Source organism: Pelobates fuscus, chromosome 1 (assembly GCF_036172605.1).
Source record: "Pelobates fuscus isolate aPelFus1 chromosome 1, aPelFus1.pri, whole genome shotgun sequence".
In the NCBI taxonomy this organism is placed as follows: Eukaryota; Metazoa; Chordata; class Amphibia; order Anura; family Pelobatidae; genus Pelobates; species Pelobates fuscus.
In genome coordinates, this window is record NC_086317.1 from 251,586,205 (window position 1) to 251,609,936 (window position 23,732).

At 36.8% G+C, this 23,732-nt stretch overlaps 1 protein-coding gene across 1 annotated transcript in view; it reads right to left on the reverse strand.

The window, feature by feature from the left end:
• Positions 1-23,732, reverse strand: part of LUZP1 (leucine zipper protein 1) — an 85,732-nt gene that overhangs the window by 28,556 nt on the left and 33,444 nt on the right. The window contains exon 2 of the mRNA XM_063456453.1: positions 1,722-1,801. The gene's annotated coding sequence lies outside the window, so the exon portion shown is untranslated. The remainder of the gene's footprint in view (positions 1-1,721; positions 1,802-23,732) is intronic.

Genomic DNA, 23,732 nt, shown 5'->3' on the forward strand with positions numbered 1-23,732 from the left:
ATAATTTTGTTCCCACAGCTTTTTAGAATTATTTATATTCAATAGCATAAGTCACACAGCTGTGAAACAAAATGGTTACACTGGCTCAGGCAAATAGGTCATGATTATGTACTTTTTCAATCTGTTTTTAAGTATTAAACCAGAACTTGAAAACAAGTCTGTCCTTTGAGATGACTATCATGTACCGTATGGCATTCAAACTGAACCAATCACTCATGGCACCACACCCATATGACAGATAGGACCTGTGGAACATGCAACACGCAACACTGATCTTTCAAATCAACACATAAAGCATCTATAGCAACCACATCACATCGAGCGTCTGTATCACATAGAACATGCTCGCAACCCACACTACAACCCTCTCAATAACACTAATTAAATATTAGATACCTACAATAGCGATAACATGTCCGATAACTTAAAATTGGAATTATTAATTTCCCTGGTCTTATTTTAGGGACCAATCACTTGATTGGAAGTAATGTGTGCTATATTTTGTTGTCACTGGTAGCGTCCATATGATTGTTGGGTAGCATGAAGAACATTAAAAATACAGAATAACACAGGGGTAGTTAGAAGAAATCACAAGCAAAAGCACACGGAATAAGAGATGAGGAATGAAGAACTTCCCACATCCATGAAATCTGTGGCTTAATTCCTAGTTTAATTTAAAGTTTCAATTGCTGTGGGCAGGCACCAAATTATATAATTTAATTCCCACAATAAAATAAAGCCATTTGTTCGTAACATGGATGTATCTTTTGAAAAATTATAGAAGCATGTTGTGGTTTTTCAAAAAGTACCTAAACTCCAATGAGCAGATAATGCATAAAGAATGTTAGCCATGCATTCTGTGGACCAACACAATGCATTTTTGTCACTCTTCTAGAATTTACACAATTGGATAAAACACTGAAAATGATTTATAAAATTTTGTTAACTTATCACATGATTCTCTTTTTTTTTAATTAAACGAAATTAAATCTTTAGAATAGAACATCAAAATCTTTTTTTTGGGCATACATTGTAAAAGGAATAGTTGAAATGAAAACATTTTATATTATAATAATTTCCCCTCATTAAATGTGCTCTCTCTGTTAAATGCCAAGTGCAAGAGACAGTTTATAACAATGACTAACAGGAGCCAATATGGAGGTTCCCAGTTGCAAGATAGAGAGGTGTTGATTCCGATTTTCAAATTTTATATTTCACACCTCTCAAATACAGATTTGTTAAAAACATTGGCTAAGTAAACATAGTATTAATCTTGGGTAGAGAACTACAAATACAAGTATTGGCAATTCAGCAAGAACTATAAAATAATACATATACGGTATATTTTATTGAAAAGTACACACATATATATATATATATATATATATATATATATATATATATATATATATATATATATATATATATATATATATATATATATATATATATATACACACACACACACACACACACACAATGGGATAAAATAACGTTACATTCTCAGACAACCTGAATCAATCCACATATAATTTCATAGACAAACTATTGAGGTAGAATGCATATATTTTATTTAGAAGAACCAGAAATAATAGAAATTTGGAGTAGTCAATCGGCTAAATGTAACTGCTTATTCATGCAAGTACAGATCTTTATTATAAACAGAAGTTTAAACTGCCTGATTTAATAGTCCTTGTAAACTATAGCTAGTTTTCACATACCTTCCAAGCCACTACATTCCAACTTGCTTCGGAAGCATCTGCGACAAGTTGCTCCAGGACAATGAGGTTAACACGGATTCCTGCAAAAATAATGGTATAGATGCAATCAGAAATTAAATGCAATGTTAACCCCAAATCATAGGACATTATCACAGTGGGGCAAGATATAGGGGATGGAAAAAACAAAAACAAAAACCCTGACAAATATAGGGAGAATACAGGTTGTTTATTCTTAAAGGCACACTAGTCACCAGAACTACAGCTTAGCTTAGTTCTGGTGTCTATAGCCTGTCCCTGCTGGCTTTTTAAAAACAAACACTGCCTTTTCAGAGAAAAAGCTGGTTTTACATTACTGCCTAGGACCACCTCTAGTGGCTGTCACTCAGAGGGCAACTCAATGTGCAGCACAGAAGTTCAGAGTCTACACACTCTGTGCAGAACATCAATTGATTCCTCAATTGATTCAATTAATCTCTACGAGGAAGTGTGGATTTGTAAAGCATTGGATTGGCTAAGATCATCAAGTTTTAAAATATCAGCCAAAGTGGTGGAGCCAGTCGTGAGAAGGCCTGCGCGGAACTTGAAAAATGTGAGTAAAACACCTTTTTAAGGGGGGGAGGGTGGGCGGGCACAAGGTGCATTTAGAGCTATAGTGTTCCTTTAATTGGCCAAGAATGTGTCTCTTGGTTATATTCCCCTTCAAATTTTACATGTATTTTTTGTATCTGTAAATTATCGCAAGGTGGGGATAGAGTTGAACTTTTAACAATAGCTTATATAAACATGTATTTATTTTTGCAAACAAATGAACTGCATTGCGATTTAGCACTGGTTCTAAACCCCTAGGTCAGATACTACATTTTTAGGCCACAAGACCACCAACTACAATAAATGGCGACCCCTCTGACACTAGGAAATGGCTAATGAACTATATTTTAATTCGTTTTAGTATAGGATGATATTACATTTGAAGAATGGGTCACTGAAGTATTTTACACCTCAACGAGACACCAAGCTAATGATTGATCTTTATTTATATTTTGTCCATCAATAAGGCACACAACAGAGGACCCAATGCAACAGAGTAACAAATATTGTTTCAGGTAAGAATGTGCTGGATTAAGAGAAAACAGTTCTGTATATTTAGGTGAAGCATGTATTAAAAAAAAGGGGGGGAGGGGGGATGTATATCAGATTACAACCCACCATGTATATTATATATATATTTTTAATGCATCTGTTAAGTGTAGAAAAATTATGTCAAGTCCTGCCTTATTTAACATTACAGGACTGAAATCATGGTAAACTCTATTTAAATAAAGGTCAGTCATCGTCCCATTTAAGCAATCCTATAAACCATTTGATAGCAATTTGGCTTATGCAAACTAACAAAAACACTTGATCCTAATCCTATAAGAACATTTAAAAAGCCACAAAAACAAAATACCCTCTACTAAAAGGGAAGCAGAAGAAAAGAAAGGAATGCAAAATATGCTGTCTGATTGTTATCCAAATTGCTTAAAAGAAAAAATACAGGAAGAAACATGAACAATACAATCTTCATGTGCTCCAGGTCATTAAGTGTTTATGCAATGCACAGGCTGTGTCTTATTCCAAATGGAAGCAATTAAAGCCGTACAGGCACTAGTGAGGTTCCTAACTACAGCTATATAAGAGTTAGCTATGGGTTCCGCTTTTATTTTATTAAAAAATTGTGAGAAGCTTCCATTTCAGCCCTCCTCCTTTACATAACATACTGAAGACGTTGTGTACAACAACACCGTTGAAGGGATGTCTGTGTGCACATGTGCTTCCAGAAAAGCAATAGATTTGTTAAGATATAAAAATAGAAAACAGGCAACATTATAGCAGTTCTTATATAGTCATCCATACCATGTACTGAAACATTTTTTTCGGCTATTATCATGGAATAACTTTCCCCATCCCATTAAAAGGTTCTCTTAGTCTCCAATCCTTTAATAAATCCCTGACAATTCACTTACTAAGGAAGTCTAGCTGTTTAACGGTCCACCCAGTTTCACCCTGAGCAATGTGCCTGCTTACTGTGTGGTCCAATTCTAGTCACTTCTCTACTATCACCATATGTTATGCATTTATGTAAATACGGTTGGAATTATTCACCAAACCAGGAAGTGTGACAGACTGAGGAGAGAATCGCAAACTTAAGGCAGATATAGACGAGCTGGAAAACAAATGCACTTCACGAATAGTCTCAATTTAGGTATTCTTGGCAAAATGGTTAATTGCAGATACCATGTTTCTAGTGTATTATTTTCCCCATTTCCCACCTCATGGCACACAACCTGCCTGCCCCAGACACTTACATTTCCATACCTCCCAACATGTCAAATGGACGAAGAGGGACATTAACTTTAGGGGTGTCGATGTAGCCAGGGGCTGTTCTGAGACATTTTAGGTGACTTACTAACCACCATTTTTAAAACTAAAATGTAATTTCAAACAAAAACAATGTATCTTATTTACACAGACCGATTTCGAAACACATTTATTTTAGTTTATAGACATTACTGTGAGTATTATTGTTGCAGAGCTCTGCTCTACACTGAAACACACCAACAATATGAAGCTCCCAGAAAAGTCTGACATTAGGATAGAACAGAGGGATTAGGGCCAAAAATAGGGACTGTCCCACCTAAAAAGGACACTTTGGAAGTATATATTTCACTTTGTTTTTATACATTAAACCGCGAGTTGTGGTGAGCCGACAAGCAATGTGCTTAGATGTATGCCAATCAGAATAAAAAGAGAACATCCAATGAAAATTAAATATTTTTTTTTAATCCATTTCTTATTTTTAGCCTAAATTTACAATTTACAATAAATCAATTCACAATTTAGTGATCAAGCCAAGTCATTCACAATGGTACTTGATCATCACTACATGTACCCAACCAGTTTATTGGACGGCCTACACTCTGCACAAGAAACAATGGCAGCTATATTTATGGCACACTGACAAAAGAAAGATTCAGTGATCCATATCTGGTGACTTCATGTTCGGCTGGTATTTCTGAAACCTATACTTCTATTTAAATGGCAGAACAATCAGCCACTTATAACAATACTACCTGCTTTTGTTTAGCTAGTATTGAGAGGTTTCTTTTAAACTTCAAACTATCTAGTGTGGGTTGTTAAGGAAAAAAAACTAAACTTCGGAGACAAAGAATGATAAAGATGTATGTTGAATTATTGTACAGTTCCCACTTAAAAATATATTTACCCTATAATCTCAAAATAGTATTTAGTGCTTACTCTGTACCTGTCATTCTAAGCAATAAATATTAAAAAAAATTGAGAGTTTATTTATAAAAATAAAAAAGTCCATAGATGCAATTCTTTTGGGAATGTTATCGGAGAAAAATCCTAAGGCTGGTGCTTAGATCAAACAGTTTAAAAACTGAAAGAAAAATAAATAAAATGAATAGCACTCCAGGCCATATACGAAAATCTGAAACTTGACTTTTATTCAATTGATGTTTCAGTTTTACAATAAAATTTGGGGGCCAAAATCAAGCCTGTTTTATAGTTCATAAAAAAAAATAATTAGGGAGTCATTTATTTTCACCAATATACATATACAGGATAATGTAACATGAATTATGAAAACAGCGCAAATATCATGCTCAGATATTTGTAAGACAACTGTTGGTAAGTTAAGGTAAGTAGATTACAAATACCTTAGGAGATATACAAAAAAAATAAAAAAATGATGTAGTTATGAAAAGAGAAACCTTAAGCACCAGATACATCACAGCTTAATGTAGGTTTTGGTAAAAAAAAAAACCAAACAAAAAAAACAACCTGTCTCTGCACTCTTTTCTTTGTGAAAAGGCAGGGTTTCAATTTTTCACAAAGGACAGTTCTAGTAGCTCTCACTCATCAGCCATCAGAAGTGCTTCCTATTATTGTGCTGCAATCTTTGCAGGACCATTGGTTGGCATTAGGCGTGTCCTACACCAAAAAAAAGTAAAGAAGTGCCTAACATTAGAAATACATGTTTGTATTACTAGAGAGCTCCTTTAACAAATGAACCTTCCAAAATTATGGAACAGGTTGGACAGGAAGACGAGGACCAAAATGGAATTCAGTCTGTATTAACTGGTTGAGATAATCACTGCACTGTTATACAGCTTTTTAAAAAAAAAAATGCTGCAAGGAAAAAAAAAAAAAAGTTTTTTTTTGTTTTGTTTTTTTAAGTTGCCCTGTTGCGCTTTATAAATGTCTGCATCACATCCCCCAGGGCAGGAAAGGAGTTAAATGATGGGAAGTAAATGTTTTTTCTCTCTCTTTAATAACACATCCTGCCATCCTCTAGTACTGAAGAGATGTTCTTCCTGTAAAGCATTACAAAATAGGATAAGGAATTGAGGACAAAACAGGGAGAATTCAAGAATTCATTTTACATCCAGTCCAAAAAAAAAAAAAAAAAAGTGCCGGCATATCAAAGTACTTTATGGCCAACGGTCGAATTTCTACATCGAAACAAGACTTAAGGAACTGCCAATAGGTCAAGTTTAAAAACCCAGAATATTAGATAATCAAAACCAAATGAGGCTGCCTAATATTTCTGTGCAAAAATGTAATTTGTCGTCAGTGCCCTGGTAACAAATGTAATCAGCTTGTATGTTCCCTTCCAGCTGTGATCTCTCCAGGCCCCCACTACAGTCATCATTGTTAAAATATTTAAAGCCACACTCTCTTCCATCGGCTCAGAGTACGTTTGCTTTGAATCTAAGAGCCAGCTAAAAACGAGTTAGGAGCCATGCTTTTTTTTTTACAACACTTTATAGTGTCCCTTTTAAGAATTGTGTTTTTGTTAATCATCAAGACCACTACAGCTTAATGAAGGGGTTCTGGTATTATAGCCTGTCCCTGCAAGCTTTTCAATGTAAATACTGCCTTAGATTCAATGCATCTATATGGGGAGATGCGGATTGGCGCAGCGTATTGCAGCACTGCACTAGTTTTCAATACTTTCATATAGAATTGCATTGGATTGGCTTTATCTCTTATCATGATTATTTCAGACAGAGGCAGGGCCTGGTGCAGGGATACCGGCACAGCATGGGAAAAAAAGGGTAGTATGAACACCACTCATGCAAATAGAGGGGGGATGGTTACCTAAACACACACACAAACACACCCCATGACTGACATACACACAAAAAAAATATATATGGTTTTATTTAAATTTTATTCCACCTAGCCTCACAACCCGGAGAGCTGGGGTGTGGTCCCGTTCCCTGTGGTCCGGTGGGCGGCCGGCTGGTGGAAAGTGAGGCGGGTGGCAGACTAGGCGTATTGTAGGCATCCGGCAAGGGAGCTATAATCTTCCTGCTCTGCTTCCTTGCACACCACTTAGAGGTGCTTGGGCCGGAGTGACGCCATATTCTGGCTCCCTGCACCAATAAGTGGTATGCGAGGGAGCAGAGCAGGAAGATTAAAGGCCCCTTGACACTCACCTAAAGTACATGCAACCACCCGTCTGCCTCTGAGGGAACTGGCTCACAAATCCCAGGTACCAGGACAAAGTTTATATGGTGACCAGCCGCCTGGGGAATTAGAAAGGGTTTTAATGCCGGTTACCATCAGCTCATACGTATTTTTGAAAAAAAAAAAAAACAGTCAGGATTAGTCCAAACTTTGTAACAGTAAGTGCAAATTTTACATGTTACACGTTTACACACAAAACGCTTGAGTGTTGAAGTCGCAGTGCAATATCATGCCTATAAAAGTGTCAAAGGAAGTCAAATGGTCCAAAACAGCTGGAGAGAGAAATTTGCTTAAAAGGAACACTATACATTACATTCAGGAATAAAAACATGCATTCCTGATCATATAGTGTTAAAAACAAGTGTAATTTGGAGACAAAGAGCTAAAAAAGAAGCAATCACTATGGTAACAAAATGTTTGTCAACATTAAGCACTTTGCACCAAAAATAGCACCAGTTTTTCCTTGATAAATTCTCCCCCCCCCTCCCCCTCCCCCCCCCCATCATGTTCACATTTACAAATCTTGTTTTGTGCATACCCACTATTTATGAATAAAACAGTTACTCACACCTTTATATATTGGTGCCACCTTTTCTGTAGTGGACCTAAATAATATCTCTTGGACGCTTCCTTTTTCAGAAGTGGTTTCTGGTGCTCCTAATAACACTATTTCACAGTATGAACCAACAAACTTGCGTATACTGGTGAGTTTTAGATTATTGCAAAGTCAATAAAAAAAAAAAACCAAAAAAAAACATACAGTTATAGTTATTAGAAAAATAAAGCAGATAAAACGACTTGATCAGTTTACTTCCCATTCTAAACTGAACGTTGTTCCTAATCTCTGTAGATATGACAGATTATAAAACCTGCAACAAAAGTTAGCTAATTATAGAAGCATCGTGTATGTTTTTCGTCATAAAAAAACATTCCTTCTGCTACTAAAATAATAACTGTTACATTATATTACAGAGGCACAGACGTCTTTGCTCTCACTGACCCTCCATAAACAGTCAAATGGAAAAGTTATTTTGAGGTTTTATAAATAAGAGATGCAATCTATATCTGTATAAATTAACGTCCATGCTTCCAGGATCTAAGAATTGAGGCTCACTTACTCTAACAAACACAAAATCAACTAGTGGCCCCTGAAAATCCATCTATTTTGTTAAGAGAAAAAAAAAAAAAGATACGATTCTAGCACTTCAAATCACGGTCAATAAACTTAATATCAACATGAAACAAGAGGAACTGTGCCTAGCGCTCTTGTCCCCAAAAAACAAAAAATTAACTAGACCAAAAGCTAACTTGTAGACAAGCACGGAGAATATGGTTAAATTAATCCAGTTTCTTATATAACTCTTATACTATAAAGTGCAATAGACTGGAAAGACGTGATTAAGTCAATCCACATTATACAGCCATGTAAACTAAACAGAAGATAATAGAGAAACTAACCATTTGGATTTGCAGTAAATTATAGGTTTATAGCACTTTTATTAACTTTTACATTATTGCTTTACCTCCTACGTTTCATCACTTTGTGACACAGTGTCCAAAATTGAATAAGCGGGTGGAGCTGACCAACTCTATGACGTGTAAAAAGTGAGTCACAGGAAGATATCATATCCTCATTCCCAGTCATGCATGCACACTTCTCAGTACTCTGGTTAGTTTGGAACTAGAAGTCATACATCCATACGGTAGAGCAAAAATGGCCAGTGAATAGATGCTCAACTACGTTCAATTAGGCGGGCAAGATATTATGATCTGTTGTAATGCTGTTACCTTTGGTCGTCCTTTTTGGACATTTTCTTTCATATTGTCATAAAAGCTGCTGTGTGTACAACGCACAGACTGGAATTTAATGGGTTTCATGCTGGGTTTACCATCTTAGTTGAAGGAGATGGATTGTATGAGCAATATTCCTGAAAATAAACCAAAAGTCCCTACACACATTATTGTATTGCTAAATTGTCAGTGAAACACCAAAGGAAAAAAAAAATAAAAAATTAATACACACATACACACACACACACACACACACACAGCAGAATACATACTGGTTTGGGATAGAATTATATTTTAAAGTCACAAATATTGGTACAGCAAAGGGAGACCTGCACTAAAATAAGTGCAACTGAAAAAAGCAAATCATAAAAACTGTGTGGATGAGTAGAATCACACTAATGGCCAAAATAGCAAACATTAGTTGTGCCATCATTATAAATATTGCTTACAAAAAAAAAAGTTCCCACATATTTAGCATTTATATATATGGATAGATATATATATTTTTTTTAAATATATTTTCACAAGACTGAGATTTACTTTTCTTGTATGCAACATGCTGAAAAGCGCTGCGCCATACCAAAGTAAAACTTTTAAGAGTGCTGGCACTAGTTTTTTTTTATTTTTTATAAATGAACATTTATGTATGTGGAAGAATTCTGCTTGTGTAATGTATGGGCAGATGTGTTAAATGCTTTGAGATACTGAATGTGTGTGCTTGTCTGTGAGTGTCTAGTATGGTGTGTGGAGATGTTCCTGGTGTGTGTGTGTGTGTGTCTCTAGTATTGTGTGTGGAGATTGTGTGTGTGTGTCCTAATATGAGACGTGGGTCCTTCGTTAAGCCAAACAACTTAAATAGTGCTAAATTAATATTACAAACTAAAGTGTATTTAATCTGTTGTAAGAGCATTGTGAATATAGATCATGCAAACTGAATGTAATACATTTAAAAAAAAACATGAAAATCAAAATACAGTGCCGTGACAACCACCCCTTCACTATAAGTGCCCCTTCGGAGGTGACCACAAGAAAACAAACACAGAGGAGAGTCTCTAGCAACAATTTAAGCAGTAAGTATCATAATTAGCAAGTTATCTCCCATGTTAAGATTAGTGTAAGATCCACAGATATTGGGGTACTGTGACATGGTAGTGGTGGCAGTATTGCCATATGGTGTAATCCCTATATTTTTTGTGGTGAATAGGATTTTACGTGGACTTGTAAAATGTAAAACTAATTTTGAGTGTGCGCTGTTATGTATTCTGTTTTTTTTTTGTAGAAAAAAGTTTACTCTTTATGGTAGCCACACTGCGGAAAAATGCTTTTTTTTTAACATAAGTATATGTATGTATGAGTTATCTGTGGTGTTCTGTGTGTGCTGTCTGTTTAGGAGTTGCTTGTAGCATTTGTGTGTTGTGGGCAGAGCCACCATCAAGGGGGTAATAACTGCTGCTCATATATTTCAAATGCAGTTATAATACAAAGGTATCCTGGTGAAGAGAGAGATAGATTGATAGATATAGACAGATAAGCCCTAAAAAGAGTGAACTCAAGAGGACTTGCAGTCAAATTTTCACATTTCCTTTATTAGTGCAGAATATAGAGGTAATTGTGTCTACGTTTTAGTTCTAATTCCCCATCTCCTTGGTGGTGGGGATGGTCTGTGGTGTTGCATGTGTATGGGTGTCTGCAGTTTAGTACGTGTGTATTGTCTGATGTTAAATAGGTGCATGTTGGCTGCTTATAGTATGTGTGGTAAGGGGTTCTATTTGTGGTAATGTGTGTATGTGTGCTGTCTGATGTAGTGTGGGGAGCGGGTTGTAAGTGGTCTGTATTGTTGTTTATATTGTGTAGGTATGCGTGTGCATTGGTGTCTTGGAGGGGCTCTTTATGTAAAAAAAAAGTTGTTCAAATAATTCCTATTAATTCCATAACAAAGTTATTTTTACACCCCTCCTTCTTTCCTACTTCAGGCCAGAGAGGGGTGCATTATTTCTCATTAGTGCCTGGTGGTCCAGCGGTGGATCTTGTAGTTCGCACCTTCTATGGTTACAGACCACTTCTGCCTCTCACTTTGGTCCGGCACTCTGCCAGTGAGTAAAAGCCTTGCAATTGTAACCCACAGCCACTCTCTGAATCACTGAGAAGCACCAGATTGCAAGGGAGAGCTCCCTGGGATGTTTATACCCACTTGAGGTAAATACCAGACACTGAAAAAGCTGATCAATAGAAGTCTTTTTTCTAACCGTTTGATTGTCTTATGTTCAGCTAATCTGTTTTTTTAGGACCCAGGGACAAGAAAATGAGACACACATACTAATATTTTGACAACTGCTCGATCTCAAAAAGAGGCTGGATACAAAACCTAATAGGTAGAATATTAACCCCTTAAGGACCAAACTTTTGGAATAAAAGGGAATCATGACGTGTCACACACGTCATGTGTCCTTAAGGGGTTAAAGTTTAAGGGAAACCAAAACTATCTAAGAGGTGACAACACTAGCTAGCATAGCAATGAAAATAGATCTAAAAAAATATCCATTATGAGAGCCAATGTGGTTACACATGGATAGCTCAATACTTTAGATAAGTAATGGTAATATATATTCACACATGTCTCGGGCTATTAAATATCTAAGAAAAGACTTGGCAGGGCAGGAAGCTTTGAGGTCTGGTCTGAACCATTTGTCTGCATATTTTTCCAGCTACTAAGCTTTGTTCTAGAAGTGATTAATTTCCTTTAAAAATGTACTCACATTTTATTAACACTGTCTGTGCAAGCTCAGCAACTAACATGCAGGAATAGATCCTTCAAAATCCAGTAAAATTAAATAAAGAGAGTTACTCCATAAAGTGGGCAGAATTGCCATATTCAATTTAGGTAAGGAAAGAGAAAAAGAAGAGAGCGAGAAAAAGAAGAGAGCGAGCGAGCGAGAAAAAGAAGAGAGCGAGCGAGCGAGAAAAAGAAGAGAGCGAGCGAGCGAGAAAAAGAAGAGAGCGAGCGAGCGCGAAAAAGAAGAGCGAGCGAGCGCGAAAAAGAAGAGCGAGCGAGCGCGAAAAAGAAGAGCGAGCGAGCGCGAAAAAGGAGAGCGAGCGAGCGCGAAAAAGGAGAGCGAGCGAGCGCGAAAAAGGAGAGCGAGCGAGCGCGAAAAAGGAGAGCGAGCGAGCGCGAAAAAGGAGAGCGAGCGAGCGCGAAAAAGGAGAGCGAGAAAGCGCGAAAAAGGAGAGCGAGAAGAAAAGGAGAGCGAGAAGAAAAGGAGAGCGAGAAGAAAAGGAGAGCGAGAAGAAAAGGAGAGCGAGAAGAAAAGGAGAGCGAGAAGAAAAGGAGAGCGAGAAGAAAAGGAGAGCGAGAAGAAAAGGAGAGCGAGAAGAAAAGGAGAGCGAGAAGAAAAGGAGAGCGAGAAGAAAAGGAGAGCGAGAAGAAAAGGAGAGCGAGAAGAAAAGGAGAGCGAGAAGAAAAGGAGAGCGAGAAGAAAAGGAGAGCGAGAAGAAAAGGAGAGCGAGAAGAAAAGGAGAGCGAGAAGAAAAGGAGAGCGAGAAGAAAAGGAGAGCGAGAAGAAAAGGAGAGCGAGAAGAAAAGGAGAGCGAGAAGAAAAGGAGAGCGAGAAGAAAAGGAGAGCGAGAAGAAAAGGAGAGCGAGAAGAAAAGGAGAGCGAGAAGAAAAGGAGAGCGAGAAGAAAAGGAGAGCGAGAAGAAAAGGAGAGCGAGAAGAAAAGGAGAGCGAGAAGAAAAGGAGAGCGAGAAGAAAAGGAGAGCGAGAAGAAAAGGAGAGCGAGAAGAAAAGGAGAGCGAGAAGAAAAGGAGAGCGAAGAAAAGGAGAGCGAAGAAAAGGAGAGCGAAGAAAAGGAGAGCGAAGAAAAGGAGAGCGAAGAAAAGGAGAGCAAAGAAAAGGAGAGCAAAGAAAAGGAGAGCGAAGAAAAGGAGAGCGAAGAAAAGGAGAGCGAAGAAAAGGAGAGCGAAGAAAAGAAGAGCGAAGAAAAGAAGAGCGAAGAAAAGAAGAGCGAAGAAAAGAAGAGAGAGAAAAGAAGAGAGAAAAAAAGAGGGAAAAAAAGAGGGAAAAAAAGAGGGAAAAAAAGAGACTGTTCAGGGGAACTTAACAAGGTTTCTTAAAGGGACAGAAACTAACTTGTTTTCAGTTTTATTTCATATTAGCAAGAATTTAAATTAACTTACGCACACACAGTACATATACCCACATAATTCAGTTATATATAAATCCTAAAACACAAAAAAAAAAACTCCTCTGTTAGATGTACAACATTCCTTTGAGTAAAATGGCATGCTAAGAAATATGTGGCTGTTAGTGATTACCATACCCCCTGCAAGTCTTGATGTGCTTTCCAAAGGAAAAAAAAATAAGGTTTTGGCTTTTAGCCCACCATTAATCATGCAATACCTTGGGAAAAAAAACAAAAAAACACACAAACACTTGTGTACTTGCATTTTCCAGAACATTTTCTCACTATAGAGATACAAAATATATGTATGAGACACCTATAACATTATAAAAACACATTGTTAGAGGAACAAGGAAAATGGACACATTTGTCCTAACGAAAAAAAAAAAAAAAAAATCGGTCAAACCAGAAATCTGACGCTAGACAGGACTGCACAGAATTTGCGATCACCAAAGCTAAAAAAGATACATAGTGTTCTCATCAGAGGGGCATTAGGTTTAAAGAATGAAGCAGACTGTGATGATTGGTGTTGCGTGTGATCCCATGCATGTGAAGTATAAATTATTACAGAGACAAGATAACTCCTTGGACTTGCAAGTTCTCCCTACCAGAGAACAATACTTGCAAATCCCTCTCAAGTCAGTGCTGACATACCAACTTATTGGAAAGATTGCCAGGAAGAATAATTCTGGGCTCTATTTGACAGGGGTTGAGGTGAAGTTATAAGTTCAAAAGACAAATCACTGCATTGTCATAAAGATGGGAAAGTATCCTAGCATCATAACCACTCGATGTGGTTATGGTGCCTAAGTGAAACTTTATAAAATTCTACATCTAAAACAGAACATATAACCCTCATTACTGCAGGAAGTACACATTTATTATACCTTAAATTAATATTAAAATTTTTGTAACCAGGCAAGCCACAATTAATAGAGGAATCACTTACTAAAATGTATGAATCAAAAATATTTGCATGAACCCACCTAAGCTGGGTTTGGCTGTAATGATCATATTTGTAGGTGTGGCAAGGGCTGCATAAACCGAAACAAAAGTGATTTAACTCCTAAATGGCAGGGAATTGAGTAGTGAATCTTCAGAGGCATGATCTATACACAAAAAAAGAAAAAAAAAAAAAAAAGCTTCATTATGTTGTTTAGGGACTATAGTGTCCCTTTAAATGCAAATGCCAACACCAGTCTCAGAAGAGAATTCAAGTCTTTACTTAAAGGACCACTATAGGCACCCAGACACTTCAGCTTAATGGGGTGGTCTGGGTGCCTGATCCAGCTAGGGTTAACCCCTTTTTTATATAAACATAGCAGTTTCAGAAAAACTGCTATGTTTATATTCGGGTTAAGCCAGCCTCTAGTGGCTGTCTCATTGACAGCGGCTAGAGGGTTTGCGTGCTTCTCACTGTGAAAAATCACAGTGAGAAGACGCAAGCGTCCATAGGAAAGCAGTGTAAATGCTTTCCTATGAGACCGGCTGAATGCGCGCGCGGCTCCTGCCGCGCATGCGCATTCAGCCGAGGAGGCGGAGAGGAGGAGGAGAGCAGGAGGAGAGCTCCCCGCCCGGCACTGGAAAAAGAGGTATGTGCCTATATGTATTGAGATGGAAATATGGATCTCCAAAAGCAAACTGAAGAAAACCCCACATCTGTACAGTATGTAATAAAACACAGAATTGCTTTCAATAAGATTATACGATCAACCATGTAAAATCAAAATGATAACTGGCTCCCAATTGATCCCTATAAAAATATTTTGGTATCTAAATAGATTATAACCTGTTATACAGGCTTTATAGAAACCGTTAACTTATAATCACTCTAAAACGGACAGATACAAATCCAGTTTATGTTCAATGTTTTTTGAACAAAAATGCAAATGTCAATTATTGACATTTTGCTCTTCAACATTAGTCAAATAGCATACTTCCCAGATGTCCATATTTAGGAGGGCTAGTCCCTATCTTGGACTAAATCCCTCTCTTTTTGTTTGTTTTTTAATACAAATATCAATTTTTTGTAGGAACTCCATATTGATGGTCTGTCAGAATGTGTAAAAGAGCTACACAACAATACTCAAAGTAATGCATCTTTAATCTACAATGTGTTCAGAAATCAGTCTGTAAAATCGTATTCATTACAAATATACTCATTTGATTTCAATTGAGCTTCCTCGATGAGCAAAATAAAAACGTAAGTGTAAATGTTACTAGCCAACTATAGACCTAGGAAGTCAAAATTATAAGAAATAAAAATATAAAATAAAGACATATTTGAAAAATGCGTGTAACTTAACAGTTTCAGTTTGTGATATATTCACCTATTATGTACTGTACAATACAAACAGGTTCATGAAATTATGCCAGATGGCAAACCTAAAACTACAGTTTTCACGTTATCTAGTATTCCAGTATTTTATGGTGAGGCCATTAGCAGTTGTTAACTTCTGTACCTTGTATCCTCTCCCTCTGAAATTAGTCTCTATGTATAACAATGTTAAAGCTTAATCTCCAGCTAGCAGGAGTTAGGGTGGAAGAGGTGCAGTGACTCAGCAAGCTAAGGGATGCATTGAAACATGTATTGATACATCAGAAGCCTGACTTCATTCAAGATTTTTGCCTGTGACACATTTACTGGCAAAATAAGGATATACACTTCTACAGTCATTTTACTTCTACAATAAAATATCTGTATCCTCAGTCAGGCACTGAATTTTTGCAATCACTGCAGTCATAAAACAAGAGTTGATTTCACCTTGAGTTCTACCATTTTTCCTACACAACCTCCTCCCCCCCACCCCCCATTCATTTCCTAAAAGGCATTAAAATATTCCTTACTGCACCCCTCTGTTATTTTATTTCCTGTTCCATTTTGTGCACCATGTTTTCACCACTGTCGGTGTAGACGTTTTTTGATTTACAAATATAAAATATACACATTCAAATTTTGAGCGATTTGTTTTTACTCCTTAAAAATAGCAATATTACCAAATGTTCTTAGTTTGTGATTATCAATTGTAAAATCATAAGAAAAACAAAAACGAGCAAAAAATACAACAGGAAGTAAGGGTCAGAAAGACGTAAAAAGCCACCAGTGGATAGAAGGTGGAGTAGCCTTTTTTTTTTTTATTATAACATTGAATGTGCCTAAAATGGTGCAGATGGTAAATCAAATGGCATCATTTTTATGCTTAACCCCAGTGTTTGTTTATTTTCCTCATTCGCAATGCTTTGCCATGGACTTGATGCCATGGCAAACAAATCTTTAAAATAAATACCAAAAAAAACTAAAACACAAACACAATACAGATGATTATTAATATGTCATTCAATTGTGTAAATTCCTGAAGAGGGACAGTTCCTCTTAAAGCCTACAAATGTTATAGCTCGAAAAACTAAAGCAGTACTGTTTGAAGCAGGACATTTCCAGCTTACCAAACTATCTTAGGCAAACAATTATGACAGCCACCATAAATAGTGGTGACCCAATAGAACACTTGAAATCTGGGTCATTGACCCGACCGTGTCTATTGTCCTCTCTTTTTAAAATTCCATCTACTTTACTGGCCTCTTAACCTTCGTCCCATTCAGTCCCTTATGATATTTTCTATAGTTCATGTAGAAGCAAGTGGCTTTTTTTCCCTTCGTGTGTCCCCTACCAGCACTCCAGTGTGAGTTTGTAGCCTCCACTTCAACAGGGCCTCCTGCTTCAGCTTTCAAGATAAAATCCACTTTTTTTTAACCCCTTAAGGACCAAACTTCTGGAATAAAAGGGAATCATGAAATGTCACACATGTCATGTGTCCTTAAGGGGTTAAACGTGTTCTTGGTTTCTTACTTCCTTTTGAAAGCCTCTGCACTATATTCATCTCCATATTGCCACTCCTTAATCCTGCATAAGGAGCAATGCATGCCTCAGCAGTGTGCATACAGCTGTACTTACGCTACAGTCAAAAAAAAAAAAGGGAAAAAATCCCACTGCATTTTCCACTTTCATTTCTACTTTTACCAGCAGGCAAACAAATATTTGAAATGCGTGCCAAGATCATCGTCTACAGTTTGCATTCTCATGTAAATTATGTCGGGAGTGTCCCTTTAAGCATTTTAGTCTGCACTCAGGACTCGAGACTAAATGAAAGCATTTCCTTTTCCACAGACTGAAATAGAACAATTTATCAAAATCAAAACACACGGTGAATGTTTGGGCACAGCCAGACAAAATACAGACCCTTTTTAAATTTAGAGATCATTTGCTTGCGAACTTGTTTTTATCCAATTATGATGCACACAGCTAAATTCAATAATTAAGTCTGGTCTGGTTTTATGACTCCATGAAAGGCTAGGCAGCAACCAAGATGGAAGAGTCACACCTGCGTTAAAATAGATTAAGGACAGGAAAAAAAAAAAACCAAAAAAAAAAACCAACTACATGAAGGAGTTTTTTCTTTCACAAATTCTCCAATCTTGCACACACATGATCCATTTTCTTATGGATAAAACTGTTCATCTACCCTCTATAGATTGCTGCCCATTTTCTCTGAACCTTTTCTGTAACACATCAAAATAATCTCTCCCTCTGCTGCGGTTTATTCCTTCCTACCTTTGCTCATTATGAATGGATATTGCAATCAGCTGGTGTGCAACAGCAAAGGACAAAAACTAACAATTGTTAGTAGAAAAAAAATAAAAAATAAGCCAGATCAAAAAAGGTAGAAAGAAAGTATTTGAAAAAAAAAAAAAAATATGCAAATAAAAATGTAATTATACACTTGAAGCAACAGATTTGTAAAGGAAGGTAAAACGCCCCTCCCTCACAGAAAAACAAAAAAAAAGTGCAATGTATATTACATGGAATTAGCTGTATTAGTCCAGTAGGAAGGATACCAAAAACAGTGTATTGCAGTATGCAATTGTATTTTTTATTAAGAGTTATTCTTTCTTCTTCACATATGAAAAGATAGAGGCACACGTGTACTTTAGGCAGCTTAAAGGACCACTATAGTGCCAGGAAACCACACTTGGTTTCCTGGCACTATAGTGCCCTGAGGGTGCCCCCACCCTCATGCCCCCCCTCCCCTCCCCCGCCAGGCTCTAGGGGGTGGAAGTGGTTAAACTTATCTCTTTCTCCAGCGCCGGGCAGGGAACTCTCCTCTATAGCGACGTCATCGGCTGAATGCGCATGCGCGGCATGAGCCGCGCGCACATTCAGACAGTCCATTGGAAAGCATTCGCAATGCTTTCCTATGGACGCTGGCGTCTTCTCACTGTGAAAATCACAGTGAGAAGTGCGGAAGCGCCTCTAGCAGCTGTCAATGAGACAGCCACTATAGGCTGGATTAACCCCATTATAAACATAGCAGTTTCTCTGAAACTGCTATGTTTATAGAAGAAAGGGTTAATCCTAGCTGGACCAGGCACTGATACAATATACACTTCAGCAATATTTGTTAATGAATTAAGATAAAGACCATACTTATTCATATAAAGCAGGTTTCAAATAGTCACAGAGTCTGGTTAGTGCATGTACTGAAAACAACACAAACTATGCTGCATTGTGCAAATACGATCATTTATCAAACATTACAGCACAGCTTGTAACAAAGTCTGGTGCTGGGCAATTTCCACCAAATTCATTTTTTAATCTCCATTTTATAGGTTAGGCTATTAAAAATTGAAGTGGTAATAAATGTCTGTATTTAGCAACCTACTATGTGTAGGTGCTGGAAATTACTCCGCCTATTTACATTTCCTAAATAAAGTTTCCCAATTTTATGTAAAAGGTTAAAGGATATGTTGTAGCAATTCAGTATACGTGACTCCATATAAGCATTCAAAGTAAAGGCAAAAAAAAAAATGCAACAAGTTAGAAGTCAACCTATGACATTCTCCTAAATTTTTACAGCATGTGAGATGAGCCTCTGCCATACCAGATGCTGTGGACTACATCCCCCAAGATGCTCTGCCAGGTGTACATGCCAATATGCACAGTGCATTACTAGTTTTATACAACGTAATAAAGAACTGCCCCAATTAAACTCCAACTTTAGATTATAAATGCTTAGATTCCCACCTCCCATCCTCTCCCAGTCACGCTCTTGTCCCATACTCTGTTGCATCATGCAATACATAAATCAGATCTATAATAACCCATCTTTTAAATTTACACATAGAAAAAGACAGACCGTAAATCAAACTGTGACAGAGAAACAGTGAGTCGACAAGGCAAGCTGGGACAGGATTTGTCAAGCAGGAAACGCAACCTTTCTCTACTATTCTCCACCCCACCCCGAGCTTAGTCTGATATGTTCTCTAAAAAAGGTGAACATTTTTATCCAGCTTAGATCATCTCAAAAGAAAAACAACATTAACATAAGCAATTAGATAATGGACGGAAGTTAGACAATACATGTTAAAACACTGTTCAAATCTGAACTACTACTTCTTAGTATTTCAGAAAGAGAAAAAAAAACAAAAAAAAACACTTTTTTTTTAAAGCTACTTTCTAGAATAACCGGGTTATGCAAAATTGAACTATGTATATAGAAAGTCTGAGGGAGAATATACCATCCTGTGATGTACGTTTTGCTTCTGTATGCATCCTTTAAAGATACACTCCTTCACCTAAAACATGTTAAGCTTTTTTTAAGCAGATATGGAGGCCTGAATGTTCACGCGTCTCCTTACTTTCAGAGGTTAAACCGTTTGGCACCAAATTAACCCCAAAGTTGGGGCTATGGCACAGGCGCTCCTGCCTCAAGAAAGGGGTAACTAGGAGGTTGCTGACAGGCTGAGAGGGGCACTTAGCCTTTCAATGGGTGACAAATCCATTGAGAAAAGCAGTACATACAATTTTCTCCAATGGGTGCCCACTTATTGCGGAGAATGACAGCTGACATTCTCAGTGGCCATTCGGTTATGGATTCCTCGTACTGCACAGAGAGAGGACAGAGGTGCCCGCACCATAAGTGATAATGGCACAGGCAAAGTGCATGTTGTGAGAGGTTAAAAAAAAAAAAACCTCTTTCATTACATTTATTTGGGGTATCGCACGGTGATGTTCCCTATATTCAAGGCTCCAAAGTTCTTGTTGCCAAACAATGTGGATTGTAATTCCAACAATAATAGTGTTTTATTTGTTTAGTTTTTTTGTCAGGCCACTCTTAAAAAAACAGTTTGACAGAAAATAGGGGATACTCCCTGTACAGGCATATTCCTTTCCCCCCCACCCCCCCCCCCTCTACAATAAGCTGTAGTTGTTGTGGTGCCAGAACTCCTCCCGCTCTAAAATGTCAACTGGTCTCTTTAATAATTTACATATTTAATTTTGAGGTTATTTTCCTCTGTGAAGAAGTGGTTGGCGGTTTATAAAGACTATCACTTGAACATGTTATTGCAACCACATCACTTTTTGTTTTGCTTTAACCTAGACAGCTTGTCATAACAAAGGGTTAGGAGGCACATAAAATGAATTATAATACACACAAATCCAATTCTAATTTGAAGTTAATGTTTTGTCCTCACCTTTAATTCATGTTAAATTTCAATATTTCTCATAATCCCAACAGAGTGTAAAAAACAAAAAAAAAAAAAAACTACCTGTTTTGACAACTTCATTTACTGCATTAGGAATGTTATTGGGTGTGTGTCTGTGTAAAATTGTTACTAGAATAGCATGTATTATTGAAAACAATCCTTTTTAACCCCTTAAGGACTGGACTTTTTTTGCGATGTTGTACATTTGCGACCAGGCATCTTTTTGACACTTTTGTGGTGTTTGTGTTTAGCTGTAATTTTCCGCTCTCTCATTTACTGTTCCCATACAAATTATATATTGTTTTCTTCAGGACAAAAGGGGCTTTCTTTACATACCATTATTTATATAATCTCATCTAATTTAATTTAAAAAAAAATGAAAAAAATATGATGAAAAATTGAAAAAAATACAAGTTTTTTTAATTTTATGTGAAAAATCTTTTACTCATCTACAAAAGCGAATGAAAAAAACTGCTAAATAGATTCAAAATGTTGTCCTGAGTTCAAAAATACCCAGTGTTTACATGCTTTTTGCTTTTTTTTTGCATGTTATAGGGCTATAAGTACAAGTAGGATATTGCGGTTTCAAAACATACATTTTTAAAATGTATCAATAGTGACATTGTAACACTGTTATCTGTCATAAATTGCTAAATAACACCCCACATGTACATATTTTTTTAAAAGTAGACAACCCAGGGTATTCAATATGGGGTATGTCCAGACTTTTTTAGTAGCCACTTAGTCGCAAACACTGGCCAAAGTTAGCGTTCATATTTGTTTGTGTGTGAAAAAAGTAAAAAACTAAATTGAACGCTAATTTTGGCCAGTGTTTGTGACTAAGTGGTTACTAAAAACGACTGGACTTACCCCATTTGCAATACCTTGGGTTGTCTTCTTTTGCAAATGGTATGCCATCATGGGGGTAATTCTCATTCCTGGGCTACCATACGCTCTCAAAGGCAACGTAACCAACCTGGCCATTTTCAATGTAAAAATATTTGACCTATATATTTGACCCTGTAACTTTCAAAAACGCTATAAAACCTGTACATGGGGGGTCCTGTTCTACTCAGGAGACTTTGCTGAACACAAATATTAGTGTTTCAAAACTGGAAAATGTATCACAACAATTATATCATCAGTAAAAGTGCTGTTTGTGTGTGAAAAATGCAAAAAAAGTCACTTTCACTGACAATATCATCGCTGTGATATGTTTTACTGTTTTGAATCACTAATATTTGTGTTCAGTGAAGTCTCCCGAGTAAAACAGTACCCCCCCATGTACAGGTTTTAGGGTGTCGTAGAACGTTACAGGGTAAAATACAGTGATGGCAAATTAAATTCTCTGGTCTTTCGGCCTGGGTTGGCAGGCAGGTCCCTTAAATTACAATCAATAAAATAACTTAATTATGTAAAAATATTACATAAATACGCACGTGGAATTTAAATATATATGCATATTTATATATTTGAAGTCTACGTGTATATTTATATAATTATTTATGTAATTTTGTATATCGACATATGAATAGTTCGCATTCTTTTTATTTATTTAAATATACATAGATATATATACAATTTCATTCTAAGTGTATTTTGATATAAATATATATATATTAATATCAAAATACAGTTAGAATAAAATTTCGTATAGATATAATTTTTTTTCAATTTTTTATTATTATTTTTAATTTAATTTAAATTATTTATTATTCGTATTTTATAATAATATATATATACAATATATATAGTTATTATATATATTATATATACGTGTGCAAATTAATTATAAGTGTATTTTTATATTAATATATGTACATATTAATATAAAAATACACTTAGCATGACATTATATATATATGATATATAGACATATATAATAATATATTTTTTTTTTATTAACTATAACTTTAATTTTTTTTTTGATTTTACAGTTGCAGGGAGACTGCCTGTCAGCACAGACAGTCCCCCTGCAGGCAGAGTCTAGGACACCTATTGTGACTATGTGGTCGCCCTGTTGGGCGATCACATGGCCCCAGGTCCTAAACCGCCATGGGGAGACTGTCTGGGCTGCAGGCAGTCTCCCCACAACGGGAGCACCGCCGATCGCCGCCGGGGGAACGACGGCGATCGGGTAAGTACATTTTAAATTTAGGACGGTTCAGGACCGTCGTCGGTCGGCAACGCAAAAATGCCGATGACGGTCCTGAACCGTCCTGCGTCCTCAAGGGGTTAATGAACTGAGCACCAGCACTGCATGGACTGATCAAGTATCATGGTAAATGTAGTTCAAGACAGCTAGATTTAAAGGAACACTATAGGGTCAGGAACACAAACATTTATTCCTGACCCTATGGTGTTAAAATCCCCATTTCATTCCCTTGGCCCCTCTTGCCCCCCTAAACATAGTAAAAATCTTACCTTTATTCTAGTCAGCTGCAGCTGGCTCTGCCACTGCCTTGGCTGACTTCATCAGATGTGATGATCTCAGCCAACCACAAGAAGTGGCCACTGGGGGGTATCCCTATTTTCTCTGAAAACACAGTGACTATCGAGTAACCAGAAACAACTACATTAAGCTGTAGTTGTTCTGGTGACTATAGTGTTCCTTTCAAGTTTTACCATCACAAAGTATTTATTAAATACTCACATTGACTGTGTTGGAATTTACTTAAATTCAAACTTTATCAAAAGATATAAGATAAAGTAGTAATTACGCCTGAGGGAAATTAAAAAAAAAAAATTATACATACATACATACATACATACATACACACACACACACACACACACACACACACCTCAAAAAAATAAAGGGAACACTTAAACAACACAATGTAACTCCAAGTCAATCACACTTCTGTGAAATCAAACTGTCCACTTAGGAAGCAACACTGAGTGACAATCAATTTCATCAATTGTGCAAATGGAATAGACAACAGGTGGAAATTATAGGCAATTA